Source organism: Lissotriton helveticus, chromosome 11, assembly GCF_964261635.1.
Source record: "Lissotriton helveticus chromosome 11, aLisHel1.1, whole genome shotgun sequence".
NCBI classification, from domain to species: Eukaryota; Metazoa; Chordata; class Amphibia; order Caudata; family Salamandridae; genus Lissotriton; species Lissotriton helveticus.
Window position 1 is genome coordinate 314,241,285 of NC_136072.1, and position 15,686 is coordinate 314,256,970.

General features: G+C 45.8%; 1 protein-coding gene across 9 annotated transcripts in view; it reads right to left on the reverse strand.

Annotated features, from left to right (window-relative positions):
- Positions 1–15,686, reverse strand: part of SNED1 (sushi, nidogen and EGF like domains 1) — a 2,618,914-nt gene that overhangs the window by 23,952 nt on the left and 2,579,276 nt on the right. The window lies entirely within an intron of this gene.

Genomic DNA, 15,686 nt, shown 5'->3' on the forward strand with positions numbered 1-15,686 from the left:
CGAGCTGTCTGCGAGCGGTTGCGGCTACGGCCGTTTTGATCAGACAATAGACTGGACTCGTACTTGATACTGAACTCACAGTTATGAATTGACATTGTTTGCTTAGCATATTATGATTAAAAGATGTGCCACTCTGAATCTAGCCACGTTACTACCCCTCCCTTCAGAGGATGGTGCAGTTGATAAACATGACTATTTTCCGAACAGAGGAAGAGACGAAAGGATGGGTAGACCTGACTGATGTTATCCTTATCTGACCCTCGAGGAACACTATATGTCGATGGCTCTTGTTTTAAATTACCAGATGGCACGACTACTGAGAGGTGAAGAAAAGGAAGAGAAGTGCAGAAAAAGGCAAGTGAGTTGCAGAAAGAGGCATGTGAGGTGCAGAAAGAGACAAGAAAGGAGCAAAAAGAGGCAAGGGAGGTGCAAAAACACGCAAGAGAGGTTCAGAAAGTGTTAAGATAAGAGTAGAAAGAAGCAACTGAAGGTCAGAAACAGGCAAGAGAGGTGCAGAAAGAGGCAAGAGAGGTGAGGGAAGAAGAGTGGGGAAAGATGCAAGAGGGGTATAGAAAGAGGCAAGAGGGGTGCAGAAAGAAGCAGGAGAAGTGACGAAAAAAGGCATTGAAGTGCAGAAAGAGGTAAGAGGGATGCAGAAAGAGGCAAGAAAAGTACTGAGAGAAGCAACAAAGGTTCAGAAAGAGGCAAGATAAGTGCAAAATGAAGCAACAGAGGTGAAAAAAGATGCAACAGAAGTACAGAAAGAGGCTAGAGACATGCACAAGGAGAGGTGCACAAAGAGACAAGAGAGGGGCAGAAAGAGGGAAGATGAGCTCAGCAACAAGGGTGCAGAAAGAAGCAAGAGAGGTGCAGAAAGAAACAGGAGAAGTGCAGACAAAAAGCAACAGAGGTACAGAAAGAGGCAATAGGGATGCAGAAAGAGGCAAGAGAAGTGCAGAAAGAAGCAATAGAGGACCAGAAAGAGGCAAAAGAACTGCAGAAAGAAGAAAGAGAGGTACAGAAAGAGACAACGGAGGTGCACAAAGAGAGGTACAGAAAGAGGCAACAAGGGTGCAGAAAGAGGCAAGAGAGGTACAGAAAGGAGCAAGAAAAGTGCAGAAAGAAGCAACAGAGGTGCAGAAATATGCAAGAGTGTTGCAGAAAGAGGCAAGAGAAGTGCAGAAAGAAGCAAAAGAAATGTAGAAAGAGGCGAGAAGTGCAGAAAGAAGCAAAAGAAATGTAGAAAGAGGCGAGAAGTGCAGAAAGAAGTAACAGAAAGGCAGAAAGAGGCAAGATAATTGCAGAAAGAAGCAAGAGAGGTGCAGAAACAGGCAAGAGAAGCGCAGAAAGATGCAAGAGATAGGTAGAAGCAGGCAAGAGAGGTACAGAAAGAGGGAACAGAGGTGAGGAAAGAAACAAGAGAGGTGGAGAAAGACGGGTGCAGAAAGGGGCACGAGGGGTGCAGAAAGAACCAACAGAGGTGCAAAAAGGGGCAAGGTAATTGCAGAAAGTGGAAAGAGTGGTGCAGAAAGAGGCAAGAGAGGTGCAGAAAGAGGCAAGAGAGGAGCAAAAAGATGGAAGAGGGTGCAGAAAGAGGTGAGAGGGATGCAGACAGAAGCAAGAGAAGTGATGAAAGAGACCAGAGAGTTGCAAAAACACACAAAGGAAGTGCTGAAAGAAGCAACAGCGATGCTTTAAAAAGTAAAAGACGTGATGAAAGAGACAAGAGAGTTGCGGAAAAACGCAAGAGAGGTGCTTAAAGAGACAAGAGAGGTATGGACAGAGGCACCACAAGTGCAGAAAGAGGCAACAGGGGTGCAGGAAGAAGCAAGAGCGGTGCAGAAAGGAGCAAGAGAAGTACAGAAAGAAGCAACAGAGGTGCAGAAAGATACAAGAGGGTTGCGGAAAGAGTCAAGAGAAGTGCAGAAAGAAGCAACAGAAATGTAGAAAGAGGCAAGGGAAGTGCAGAAAGAAGCAACAGAAATGCAGACCGAGGCAAGAGAATTGCAGAAAGAAGCAACAGAGGTGCAGAAACAGGCAAGAGAGCAGAAAGATGCAAGAGAGGTTCAGGAAGAGGGGTGCAGAAAGAGGCAAGAGAGGTGCAGAAAGAGGGTAGAGGGATGCAGAAAGAGGCAAGAGAAGTGCTAATAGAAGCAACTGAGGTGCAGAAAGAAGCAAGAGAAGTGATGGAAGATACAAAAGAGTTGCAGAAAGAAACAGGAGAGTGAGGAAAAGGAAGAGAAGTGCAGAAAAAGGCATGTGAGTTGAAGAAAGAGGCAAGTGAGGTGCAGAAATGTAAATTGTAAATTGATACTTGTATAGCGCACTACTCACCCGCAAGGGTCTCAAGGCGCTTGTACGAATACCGCTGTGGAACCCATCCTGGCTTTCCCTGTGAGGCGTCCACTCCTGGGCACCCCCAAGGTGGAGGTCAGGCATCCTTAGCGTTGTGGGGGCCGTTGTGGAGATTAAGGAAGCTTTTGCCCAGAGTTGCAGAGTGGGACTCCGTGATTGGAATAGGCACCGAGGCAAGAATTATCAGGTCCGTGGAATTTTGAGCCCAAGACCCGCCGAGGCGGGGAATTGAACCCTGGTCCCGGGCTAGACCTCTGCATCAGGGTCTGCCGCTCTAACCATTGAGCCACACTTCTCCAGGAAGAAAGAAAGAAGCAAGAGAAGTGAAGAAAAAAGGAATTGAAGTGCAGAAAGAGGTAAGAAGGGTACAGATAGAGGCAAGAAAAGTACTGAGAGTAGAAACAGAGGTGCAGAAAGAGGCAAGATAAGTGGAAAAAGAAGCAACAGAGGTGAAGAAAGATGCAACAGAAGTGCAGAAAGAGGCAAGAGATGTGCACAAGGAGACAGGAGAGGTGCACCAAGAGACAAGAGAGGGACAGAAAGAGGGAAGATGAGTTCAGAAACAGGGGTGCAGAAAGAAGCAAGAGAGGTGCAGATAGAAACAAGAGAAGTGCAGAAATAAGCAACAGAGGTGCAGAAAGAGGCAAAAGGGGTGCAGAAAGAGGCAAGAGAAGTACAGAAAGAAGCAACAGAGGAGCAGAAAGAGGCAAAAGAACTGCAGAAAGAGGTGCAGAAAGAGGCAAGAGAGGTGCAGAAAGAGGGACGCGGGTGCAGAAAGATGCAAGAGGGGTGCAGAAAGAAGCAAGAGAGGTACAGAAAGAAGCAAGAGAAGTACAGAAAGAACCAACAGAGGTGCATAGAGATATAAAAGAAGTGCAGAAATAGGCAAGAGAGGTGCAGAACAAGGGAACAGGGGTGCAGAAAGAGGCAAGAGGGGTGCAGAAAGCAGAAAGAGGGGTGCAGAAAGAAGGAAGAGGGGTGCAAAAAGAAGCAAGAGAAGTACAGAAAGAAGCAACAGAGGTGCAGAGAGAGGCAATAGAAGTACAGAAAGAAGCAACAGAGGTGGAGTAAGATACAAGAGGGTTGCAGAGTCAAGAGAAGTACAGAAAGAAGCAACAGAAATGTAGAAAGAGGCAAGAGAAGTGCAGAAAGATGCAAGAGAGGTTCAGAAAGAGGGAACGGGGTGCAAGGCAAGAGAGGTGCAGGAAGGTGGGGTGCAGAAAGAGGCAAGAGGGGTGCAGAAAAAGACAAGAGGGTGCAGAAAGAAGCATCAGAGGTACAGAAATAGGCACAAGACATGCCACAAGAGGCAAGAGAAGTGCTGATAGAAGCAACAGAGGTGCAGAAAGAAGCAAGAGAAGTGATGAAAGATACAAAGGAGTTGCAGAAAGAAACAGGAGAGGTGAGGAAAAGCAAGAGAAGTGCAGAAAAAAGCAAGTGAGACCTATCCCCAAAGGATAACATTGGGCCCCCAACGCTGAAAGCTCCTCTGCACCCGGCCGCCCCAGTGCCGCCCGAGGTGACTTGCTAATGCTGCCTTGGACCATGCCTTATTCTCACCTCAGAATGGTCTCGTTAGATCCTGTAAAGTGCCCAAATGCAGTACAAGTTATTTCCCCATAGGATAACATTGAGCACCAGACACTGAAAAGTACCTCTGCATTCAGCTACCCCAGCACGCCGGAGGTGACCCTTGGGTGCTTCCTTGGACCTTGCCCCATACTTACCTCAAGTCCAGAAGGCTGGTCACGAAAGTCACTATACTGTACCTGAATGCCGTACTTGTTTTTCCTCCCATAGGATAACATTGCAGCGTCTGAAAAATGCACTGTCGACTTGTTAAGTGCAAAAGTATTCCTCTTGAAAAACATACTTCCCTGATCGTATTGATTCTGGTGCCTAAACATATATAAAGATATGTGTTGTTTTTATAAATTGGTGTGGATCTCCTTATTGACTATTGTGTGCATCTGCATATGTCTGACACTCCTCTCTGATAGGCCAAAGGCTGCTCAACCACATTGCCCCCTAAAAGAGCACCTTGGGCTTGCTAGAGCAAGCCCCTCTCTGCTAGTAAGGGAATACTGGACTCTTTGCACAGTATACATCTTTTTGGTATACCATATAAAGAGGCGGCTTCCTACAAGAATGCACAGGAGGTTTTAATGGCAGTGCTGAATATGTTTGAAAATGAGGAAATTGCAATTAATGATTTCTTTAGGACAGGCTATTCATGGAGTGCGTTAATTATTCCTATTCAGGCAGAACAGACATTGATTCAGAGCGATTTGTTTACCTTACAGTATCAAGTAGCAAATCAGTTTCTTTTGAATTTTTTTTCATTAAAGCTGTGCAGAATAACTGCTGTCCAGTCTGCACATCAGAAGTACTGACTACATTAGTTGTGAGACACAGCTCAAAATGTCGTATTCTCATGCTACAAAGATGTAGAGCAAATGGCAGTAAAATCAATACTTATATCACTAACTTTAAATAGGTCAGATATCAATTTATAGGAAAAAATACACTGCTGTTGCCATTATTCAATGTCAATCAACTCTAGTCACTAAACTATGTACCTTAAACATTCACGTGGCTAGAATGAGTGTGATGACACATGTCTTAGAGTAAAGCAAAGGTTACCTTTGAAACTTTGAAACGCCTATCTCATATTTTTGGAACCAAAATTCTAGAGAAAAATAATATTTACTAAACTCTATGTATATACTAACGGACAGAAAGCGTATAAGATCATGGTCTTTGTCGTTATGACCTACCAAGGATAACAACCATGGAATAAATGAACTTTTTTTAACAGCAAAAAATGCAAGTTCTCATAAAATAAATCAATAAGATTTGTTATCAGCATGTAGTTTCCACTTTTGTTGGGTCTTTTTTCAGTCCTCTGAAGAGAACTACAATATGTCTTATCTTGAGGAAATCCGGAAGCATATGTTTTCTTAGACAGAAGCTTATAAATTGGCACATCAAACTACGGTCTTTGATTTCCCAAGTAATATAAATTGTTTTAGCCTGAAATCTTCAAAAATGATGAGAAAAGACAAAGTTATACTTTTAAATTAAAGAAATAGCAAGCACTGAGTCCCTGCACTTTTTTTATCCTCTGGACTATTTCAATGGTATTGAGCACCAGGAGCTTCTGAAATTCTAGAAAGTGTCATATTGAAGTACCATAGATGAATAGCCAGTGTAACAATTAGGTCAAATCTATTTGTACCAATGTGAAGTCTTTGTGGATAAATGGTGGCATCTACTCATGTAACTAGCCACACCACTGAGTCAATAATTTTAGTGTTGCGTAGTACCTTGTCATCTAGGCGTGACATTACCAGGCAGTAGTGCAATATCTTCCATCACTCCTGGACCATCCACTGCATACCTCAGTGTTGTGCCAAGTTTCATCTAGTTCTTCTAAAAATTAACACATATAGCAGAGAACCTTAAAGTTTAATTGTGGATGCTTATCCTTATCCAAGCAACAAATATCACCCGGCAGAACATCAACGAAATCAGGAAAGGCATGATAATTCTGTTTAATTTTCGTGCCCAACCATCAAGGGGTTCTTGGTGCTAGCCCTTTCTCCCAGCTCATTTCTCTATTCATTTTGTTCCATACATTTGCGACCGTTACTGTTGCTGGTGGAGTGTCCTTTGCCATCTTCCCTCTATACAGAATATGAAGGTAGCCCTTCTTTCCATATTTCTCCTAGTCCATCCTAAATGCTGGGTCTTCTAACAGTTTAGAAGAAAGTGGTTCTGTCGGGTCTGAGCAATTGCTTTTTCAAAAAGCAATTGCTCAGACCCGACAGAACCACTTTCTTCTAAACTACTAATACCCAGGTTCTGAGGGACACAGGGTTACCCCTTGGGTCTTCTAACAGAGCATATGCCCATTCTTTAACTATACTAACCCGGGCCGCGTCGTAATATTTACAGATTTCCAGGCAATTTCAGGGCAATCCATGATGTGCTGTCCTGCCAGAGGAGGAATCGTATGAACTTATTTACTGACTGGAAGAATGCTTTGGGGATGGGGTATGGGCTGTTCTGCAATATACAAGTCACGCAGGGTAGCATGATCATTTTAAATATTGCTGCTTTGCCCATAATTAAAAGTAGTAGGACGCTCCAGTGTTTTATATCCCTGTCCAACCTATTTAGTATTGGGGTTAGGTCATCTTCATAGTATGTGTTTGTTCGAAATTGGGTTTCTATTTGCAGAGGTATGCACTCTGTCCAAGCAGGAACCACAATCCAAGTCATGGTAAATCATAACACACCCTAAATTATCCTGTGCTCACCCTCTGGTAGCTTGGCACAGAGCAGTCAGGCTAAACTCAAGAGGCAATGTGTAAAAGTACTTGTGCAATACCTCAAACAATAACACAGTGAAAACACCACAAAAAGGCTCCACTCCAGGTTATAAAAATAAAATAGATTTTTATAAATAAAGACCAAGACAACACAAATTCATGATGTAAAAGTTGAGATATGATTTTTTGAAGAATAAATGTCAAAATAGCGTTTGGCAGCAATAAGAGCTTAAATGGGTTTTCTGGTTGCGCTAGACCAGGGCAAAGTCAAAATAAAGTTCAGGTCGACAATGATGGAGCGTGGGCCTGATACAGGGACCTGCTTGGGCCTGCGGAACCAAAGTACCTTGAGAAGGGATGTTTTGCTGTCGACGAAGATGTGAGGTGCAGCTGAGGCGATGTGTCGGTTTCGAGCTCTGCAGTGGATGGGATGCATCGATTTTTACCATGCAACTGCGGCAATGTGTCTATGCAGAGTGTGAGTGCTGGTTCCAGATGCAATGCACAGCTGCTTCTCCTGCAGTAGGTAATTTGCCAATCCCAAAGGTGATGCCCTGGTTCCGAGGGTGATGCGCTGGGTCCACTCCACGCAACTGCGATGAAGAGTCGGTTCATAGTGCGAACGCTGGTTCTTAATGTGATGCATGCTGCTGCTCCCGCAGTAGGCGATGCATCAGTTCTGAAGGTGATGAGCTGGTTCCAAGGCCGAGGCAACGGGTCTGCTCCATGCAACGAGGATACACAGGTTCTGATTCACACAAAGGTGGAGATGTACCCGTTTTGATGAGGATGCGTGGGTTCTGGATGTAGAGCACCTTAGGCCTCACTTCCAAGGGTCCAGGACTGGGGTGGCACCGCTTGGCAGTGCAGACTCACAGCTTGCAGAGTCCAGGTGCAGGTGGTTCAAGTCTTTGATATCCCTGAGACTTGGGAACAGGAGGCAACCCAGCAAGCGCTTGGAGTCACTCTGGGTTCAGGTGATGCAGGTCCAGTCCTTCTCACCCAGCCAATCAAGGGAACTAAGATAAGGTTTTAATGCACAATTTTTGGAACACTGTGTTCTTCAAGCTTGATTGACCAACAGCCAATAAATAGAATTTTGTAGCCTACTCAGCTCTGGTAGAGTTTGTGCCCACCCACTCCATACGTCATTGGTTTTTGTGAGTAGGGGTCTCTGAGGAAAGCACGACTGAACTACTCAGATTCTACTGTTAAATAAGTACCCAACCAACTTTGGCGGCGCCATGTCGTGTAGTTCCTATATTAACTATACAGGATCTGCGCATTTCCGATAACAAACTGGGTTTGGTGGCTGACTGATTCTGAGCACCCCCACCGTATATGTTAGCCTGTTTGCGTTAGCTAGCTCACAGTGCCACTAGAGTCTCCTTTTATCAGGGAGAGAATAGTTTCTGGCAACCTCAGAACATGACAACCCTGATCCCTCAGGATCGTGGAAACAATGTACTACTTTTCGCTAAGTCACTCGTGTTCACTTAGTTTGCCTCAGAGGTACACAGAATAAACAGTCTTGGCGCTTCAATAAGTATTTATTGAACAGTTGTTATTATAGTGTAGAATATATGTGCTGTAACAACCATCAGACAGTATCATAGATATATGGCTAGCAGTACTAGGAAAGTATAGGGATGGTATAGCTCTACCATCTTGCAGAGATCTTGAATATATACAAGTACATTAAAAAAATGATAAGAAAGTGCGTACTCCTACGATGTCTCCCTAACTAGATGTACCTAAATGTACCTAGCATCTGTGTAGGTTTTATTCCAAAAATCCCTCAAAGGTATAGTCCACCCCATTACCTGAGAATAAGAGAATATGGGACCCCGTCTTGAGTTGGACATCCCGCGAGGGATGTTAGACCACTGCTAGCTGGAGCATCTGCATGCAGGAACCTCAGCGTCTCTGGTCAGTGTGTCAGCCGGGAAGTCACGGTCTCCTCTGTCTCTCTAAGCAAGACCTGATGTATATATACCCACAAGTCTTCCCAGGGGTCCTACCTTGCTTGGTTACTGTGTCGGCCTAAAGGATGACATCGGGCCTGAACTTTAACATAGATATTATACAGGAGATGTTCGTCCTGCTGTGAGTCCTGCTGTGCTTCCAAGAAGCCTCATGCATAATGTATGAGTATTGAGTCAGGGAAAAACCTGCATTCTGAATGCAGTGTCATATCTAGGTAAAAGGTCAGTGCCTAAGAACCGTTATGTATGTAATGTAGGGAAAAATATAGTTGAAAGGTTGTGATGATTACCAGCGCCTATATAGGGTTCCTTTATGGAATATAACAGCACAGCAGCTCTTCTTCCAGACAGAGTAGTCACAGGTTCAGAAGTATACTGATTTGGTAGTGCCAGAGGTCCAGTACTTATACCCAGTGGTACTTTTTTAAGTGGGAGCAACGTCAATAAAAGCTTTGAAGTGCAAAGAGGTTCTCCCTTTCTGCTCTGGCTCCAGACAGACCACACAGGGACAATCAATCAAATTGTGTGGGAATAGGAGACAGCTCTTTCAGGTGTAAGAGTCAGCTTCTCCTTCCTATCCTGCTCAGGATGGTCCATCTGCATGCAGATGACAACTCAAAACTATCCTTCCTTTGTATGTGACTTTCTAGAAGGAAAGCAGGAAGCCAGTTGTCCCCCACCCCAGATGTGTATTACAGAGACAGACAGAAGGCTTCAAATGGCTAAAGTAAGTAAATGTCAACTTTCTAAAAGTGGCATTTGCTAAAATGGAATTTAAAATGCAACTTTAACATAAATTGTGATTTTAACTTGTGAGTTCAGTGACACTAAACTTGAAAAGTCAATCTCGTTATAACTGGGAATTACACTTAAAAGATGTAATGAGGTAATCCAAATGTTATCTTAAGGCAGAGGTAGGCTTTGTAGTAGTGAAAACAAGAAATTGAGAGTTTTTCACTACCAGCACATGTAAAACTTAAAAGTACATGCCCTGCCCTATAAATACATGGCACCCTGCCCTGTGGGTAGACAAGGCCTTTAGGGGTAACTTATATCTATGAAAAGGGAAGGTTTAGGCCTGGCAAAAGAGTTACCTTGCCAGGTCAAGGTGGCAATTTAAAACTGCACATACAGGCTCTGCAATGGCTGGCCTGAGCCATGGTTAGATGACTACTTAATTGGGTGGCACAATGAGTGCTGAAGGCCCACTAGTAGCATTTAATATATAGGCACTGGGCACATGTAGTGCACTTTACTAGGAACTTATAAGTAAATAAGGTTTGTCAATTTGAAATAAGTTAATGTTACCATGTGTATGGGAAAGAGCACAAGCACTCTGTGCACTTTACCACTGCTGACCAGTGCTAGAGTCCAAAAACCAGCCCAAATGAGATCAGAAAAATGGACGGTGGAAGGCAAAATGTTGGGGGAAGACCACCTTAAGGCTGTCAGGTCTAACAGGGTTCATCCCTGGTGCCCCAGGGCAGAGTAATCCCCATGTACTATAAAGATCATTTTCAGGCATGCACCGGAGGTTTACAGTTCTGACATATGTCCACGGAGGACACCATCCGCCTGATGAACTCCACCACTCAGGATCCCCCACTGACCCATGCCCTCACCACATCTTCAACAAAGCAGACTCCATCATAGCACCACACCTCCGAAACGTCATCAACTGCTCCCTCAACACCGCCACCTTCCCGGAAAGCTGGAAACACGCCGAACTCAGCGCCCTTCTGAAAAAACCCACAGCCGACCCCACAGAACTCAAAAACTACCGCCCCATCTCGCTCCTCCCATTCCCGGCTAAAGTCATCGAAAAAGCAGTCAACAACCAGCTTGCCGCCTTCCTCGAAACCAACAAATCCCTCGACTCCTCACAATCCGGCTTCCGAGCCAAACACAGCACGGAGACCGCACTCATCACAGCAACAGACGACATTCGAACTCTACTAGACAATGGAGACACAGTCGCCCTCATCCTCCTCGACCTCTCTGCAGCCTTCGACACAGTATGTCATAGCACCCTGCTACAACGCCTCAGAAACATCGGAATCCAAGGAAAATCTCTAGAATGGATCACCTCGTTCCTGGCCGGAAGAACTCAGAGAGTACGCCTCCCACCATTCAAGTCAGAGGCCACTGAAGTCATTTGCGGCGTGCCACAAGGATCTTCACTCAGCCCTGCCCTCTTCAACGTATAAATGAGCCCCCTCGCGAACATCGCACGCCAACACAACCTCAATATCATCTCCTACGCTGATGACACTCAACTGATCCTCTCACTCACCAAAGACCCTAACACAGCCAAAAACAACCTACATGAAGGAATGAAAGAAGTAGCAGAGTGGATGAAGCACAGCCGTCTAAAACTGAATTCAGACAAAACAGAAGTCCTTATCTTAGGTACCTCCCCCTCCGCCTGGGACGACTCTTGGTGGCCAGCGGCCCTTGGAAAAGCACCCATCCCAACGGACCACGCACGAAACCTGGGCGTCATCCTGGACTCCTCACTCTCGATGATCAGACAAGTCAACGCCATCTCATCATCTTGCTTCAACATTCTTCGCATGCTCAAAAAAACATTTCGCTGGATCCCCACCGAGGCCAGAAAAACGGTCACCCACGCACTGGTTACAAGCCGCCTAGACTACGGAAACACACTATACGCCGGTACTACCGCAAAACTCCAGAAAAAACTACAACGCATTCAGAACGCATCTGCTAGACTCATACTAGACATCCCGCGTTATGACCACATCTCTGGTCACCTGAAAAACCTCCACTGGCTCCCTGTCAATAAGAGGATAACATTTCGCCTCCTCACCCACGCACACAAAGCACTTTACGAACTTGGACCCGATTGCCTCAACGTGCGACTCTCCTTCTACACCCCCCCCCCCGCCAGCTACGCTCCTCCAACCAAGCCCTTGCTGCTGTTCCTCGCATCAACAAAACCACCATGGGAGGAAGATCCGTCTCCTACCTGGCAGCCAAAACCTGGAACTCACTCCCTATCCACCTTCGCCTCACTCAAAACCACCTAGCATTCAGAAAGCAACTTAAAACCTGGATATTCGACAAGTAATTCCCCACCCTTCTGTGATATTATTATAATGGCGTCACAGGTTTACCCTAGTCAATCTTTGGGGTATGAATACATTCTGGTCTGGATGGATCAGGTCTGGAATTACGCCCGAAGCCTATTTGCAAATGTTTTTTTCATTTTAAGTCTGTTTTTATTTTCGTAAAAGAACCAAAGAGAGGGTCTACACATACACAGCATATGGCCCACAATCCTTTGTAGGGCCAGCCGCATTAATTAGGGGAGGCTTGCAAAACGCAGGTAATGATTATCAATGCAGGTGTTAAACAGCAAGTTGTCTACAACCCATGGTGGGCCGGCCGCGTAGTACAAGAGGCACTGTGTAAGAATGTAGTGTGGAGGAGCCTCAAAACCCATATTGAACATGAGTAATAAAAAAATAAAAAAAAGGAAAGGTGAAAAGCCTGTAGAAAGAGACAGAGGCGGATTAACGGGTAGGGACAGTTAAGAAGACGGAAAAGTCGGAAAGCTAGGAAAAAGAGAGAAAACTAAGACGGGGGAAAGACAAATAGGGTGGAATAGGGGGAGGAGTCGTATTACTTCTGGAGTCAAATAATGGCTGTCGAAGGCAATGTCGAAAAGGAGGAAGGTGGCGGGATGGAGGGAAGGAGTGGGCAAAGGCGTTCAATATGTGGGTCACTGTCCGAGGCACACCATGGTGGACGAGGGGCAGGGGTATTGTGATTATGCAAATAGTCTGTCAGGTGCAGGTGGCATCACAGCGTCCTCGAAGAGGCCTAGGGCCCGGAGCTTCGGGGGCAGAAGACACGCATGTTCCATTTTATAAAGGTAAGTTACCAGTGGTTGCCATATTTTCATGGGACGGCAAGCACGCAGTAAATAGTTCCATAGTCACAGTGCCAGAGGCGCATGAACCAAATGTTGTGGGGTCTCTGCTTTTTCCCAATACAAAGCATTGAGTTCTTTAGCGGCCCCTAGCATGTGGAGGGCGATATGCCAATCGCTACGGGTAAGTGCGCGCAAATTGTCAGGTTTGAGGCCTTGGAGAATTGTGACTGGGGATTCAGGCAGGGGGAAACCAAGCACCACTTTGATATGACTAAGAACCTCTTTCCAGAATAGAGTCAGGAGTGGACAGGCCCACCAAATATGAATGAAATCGCCCGGGGAACTCGAGCATCACCAGCACAGTGGGGAGGAAGTGGGGAACATCCTGTGCAGTTGAGAGGGTGTGTAGTACCACTGCGTCATAATCTTATATGCGTTTTCCCGTTGAGAGACGCTGCGATACACCTTCGGAATATCCCGCCACAGCCGACTCCACTGGGCGGGTGCAATTGTAGAGAAGGTTGCCGACTGCCATTGACGTTGATATGGATGAGGGACTACCGGCGGGGAATATTGTAAGACCTGGTAGGTCCGAGAGATAAGTCCCGTCGAGTCGGCAAAGGAACGCACTAAGCGTTCAAAATGGCTGAATGCTCGGGAGGCGGCCTGCATTGTAGCAGAGACATGGACAACCAATGACAAAGCTGTACGTCCTAAAGCCTGGCTCTCTCCGGGAGTCAGAACTCCTCCTTGCATTGATCAAAGGTTTTGAGTGTGTCTCCTATGAACAGATCACAGATCATTCTGCAGCCACCCTCCAACCAATTAGAGAATACCTGTGAGTTAAGAACCGGCGGGAATAGCGAATTTCCAGCAATGGAGGTATGAGGGAAGGAAAGGTAGTGAGTCCCTTAGAGACGGCTACCTTGTCCCAGACATCCAACATCTTCTTGGTAGGAAAGGCAATGTAGGCACTACGGGGGAGCCAGGGGAGGTTCCACATGGTTCGTCCAGTTACCGCCCTGTCCATATGGAACCAGACCTTTTCGCTCTCCCTCACCGTCCACTCAGAGATGAAGCGAAGGTGGGAGGCCCAGTAGTATTCTAGTAGGTTGGGACATGCAAGCCCACCCCTATCCCCCGGGAGCATAAGAATTTTGTTGGAGAATAGCGGTCTATGCCCGCCCCAGATGAAGTTTGTGATGTCGCGCAGAAGACTTTGGATCTGGTGCTGCGGAATGGGGGTGGGGAGACATTGAAATAAATATAACATTTTTATGGCGTTTAGGCGGCCCAGCCAGGAGAGGGTGAGAGGTTTCCAAACTCTTAGGTCCTCCAAGACTGACCTCCTGCAATCGCGCCAGTTTGTTTGGGACCATGTTGCAAGTGAAGGGGTGAGTTGAAGTCCCAAGTAGCGAATGGAGCTAGTAGCTCACTGGTAGGGGACAAGGGATTGTAGTGTAGGAATCTACTCCCCGGGGATCGTGAGGTTCAAGGCCCAGGACTTCTAGTGGTTAATTTTGAGACCAGATGCCAATTCAAAGGGCCGCAACAAAGAGAGAAGCGCCAGGAAAGAGGTGTGCGGGCAGGATAGAGTAAGAATAAGGTTGTCCGCAAAGAGAGCCACTTTGTGTTGTTGGCCTCCAAGGGGGATGCCGTGGACGTCAGGGTCTTGTTGGATCATCATGACCAGAGGTTCGACCACAAGGGCAAACAACAGGGCGGAGAGGGGACAGCCCTGCCGTGTGCGTCTGTGTATATGTTATGTTATATGGTATTTATAAAGCGCGCGGCTACTCCCAGGAGTGTCCCTGAACTGAAGGGAAAGACCACATAACAGCTAACAGAGAGAAACACCCCAATGCAGAAGGCTGGCAGGAACCTACAGTTGGAAAAACTAAGGGCTAGATGTAGGTAATTTAGATTTACCGATTCTAAAATACCGAATTATACTGATTCGGTATTTTAGAATCGGTAAATCTGATGTAGGTAATAATTCGGTATTTTTTACCGAATCTGTAAGAATCGGTATTTACCGATTCCGTAAATACCGAATCGGTATTTGCTATTGAATCCTATGGGCTTAATAGCAAATACCGATTCGGTATTTACCGAATCGGTAAAAATACCGAATTGCCAAGGGGGACAGGGTGTCACTTTGACACCCTAATACACCCCTGTTTCTGGCTTGTGTGCCACATGGCACAGGTGTACATGCACAGATGTGCATGTACACAAGAATTCGTTATTTACCATGCAGTTGTATTACATGGTAAATAACGAATTCTAAAGGCCCTGTAGCACTGTTAGAAGTGCTACCTACATAGGAAAATACAGTCTCGGTAATTTTACCGATCGGTAAATTTACAGAATCAGTAAAATTTACCGATTCTGTCATTTTACAGGATCGGTAATTTTACAGATTCGGTAAAATTACCGATTCGGTAAAATTACCGATTCTGTAGGATTTTCAAAGCCCTACATACCAATGTCCAAATACCGGTCGGAAACGGCCGAAAATCAGTATTTTCTGCCGTTTCCAACCGGTATTTGGACACCTACATCGGGCCCCAGGTCTTTAATTTCCTCCTAAAGGTGAGGAGGTCCTGTACCTGTCTAAGAGAAAGAGGCAGAGTATTCCATAAGCAAGAGGCCACCACTTGAAAGGATCTTCCTCCAATCCGGGACAGCAAGACCTTAGGCGTAGAGGTCAGAATCTGAGCAGATGACCTCAAAGTGCGTTGCGGTGTATAGTGTTGGAATCTTTACCTGAGGTAGGGTATGTTCTAATGGTGGGCCTTCGCTACAAGGTGAGCAATTCAACGCACATTGTCCGCTCCCTGACGATGCCGGATGAAGCCAACCTGATCCGGTTCTATAAGCCTGGGCAGTTGCGGATCAAGTCGCTTGGCCAATATTTTAGTGAATATTTTAAGGTCCGTGTTCAAGAGGGCTATAGGACGAAACAAAGAGCATAAGGTGTTGTCCTTGCCCGGTTTGGGAATGAGAGCAATCTCTGCCAGTCCTATAGAGGGGGACGGTCCCGTCATATTGGTAAAAGAGTTAAAATGTCGCAGTAGATGGGGTTGGAGCTGTGGGAAAAATAAGCGGTAG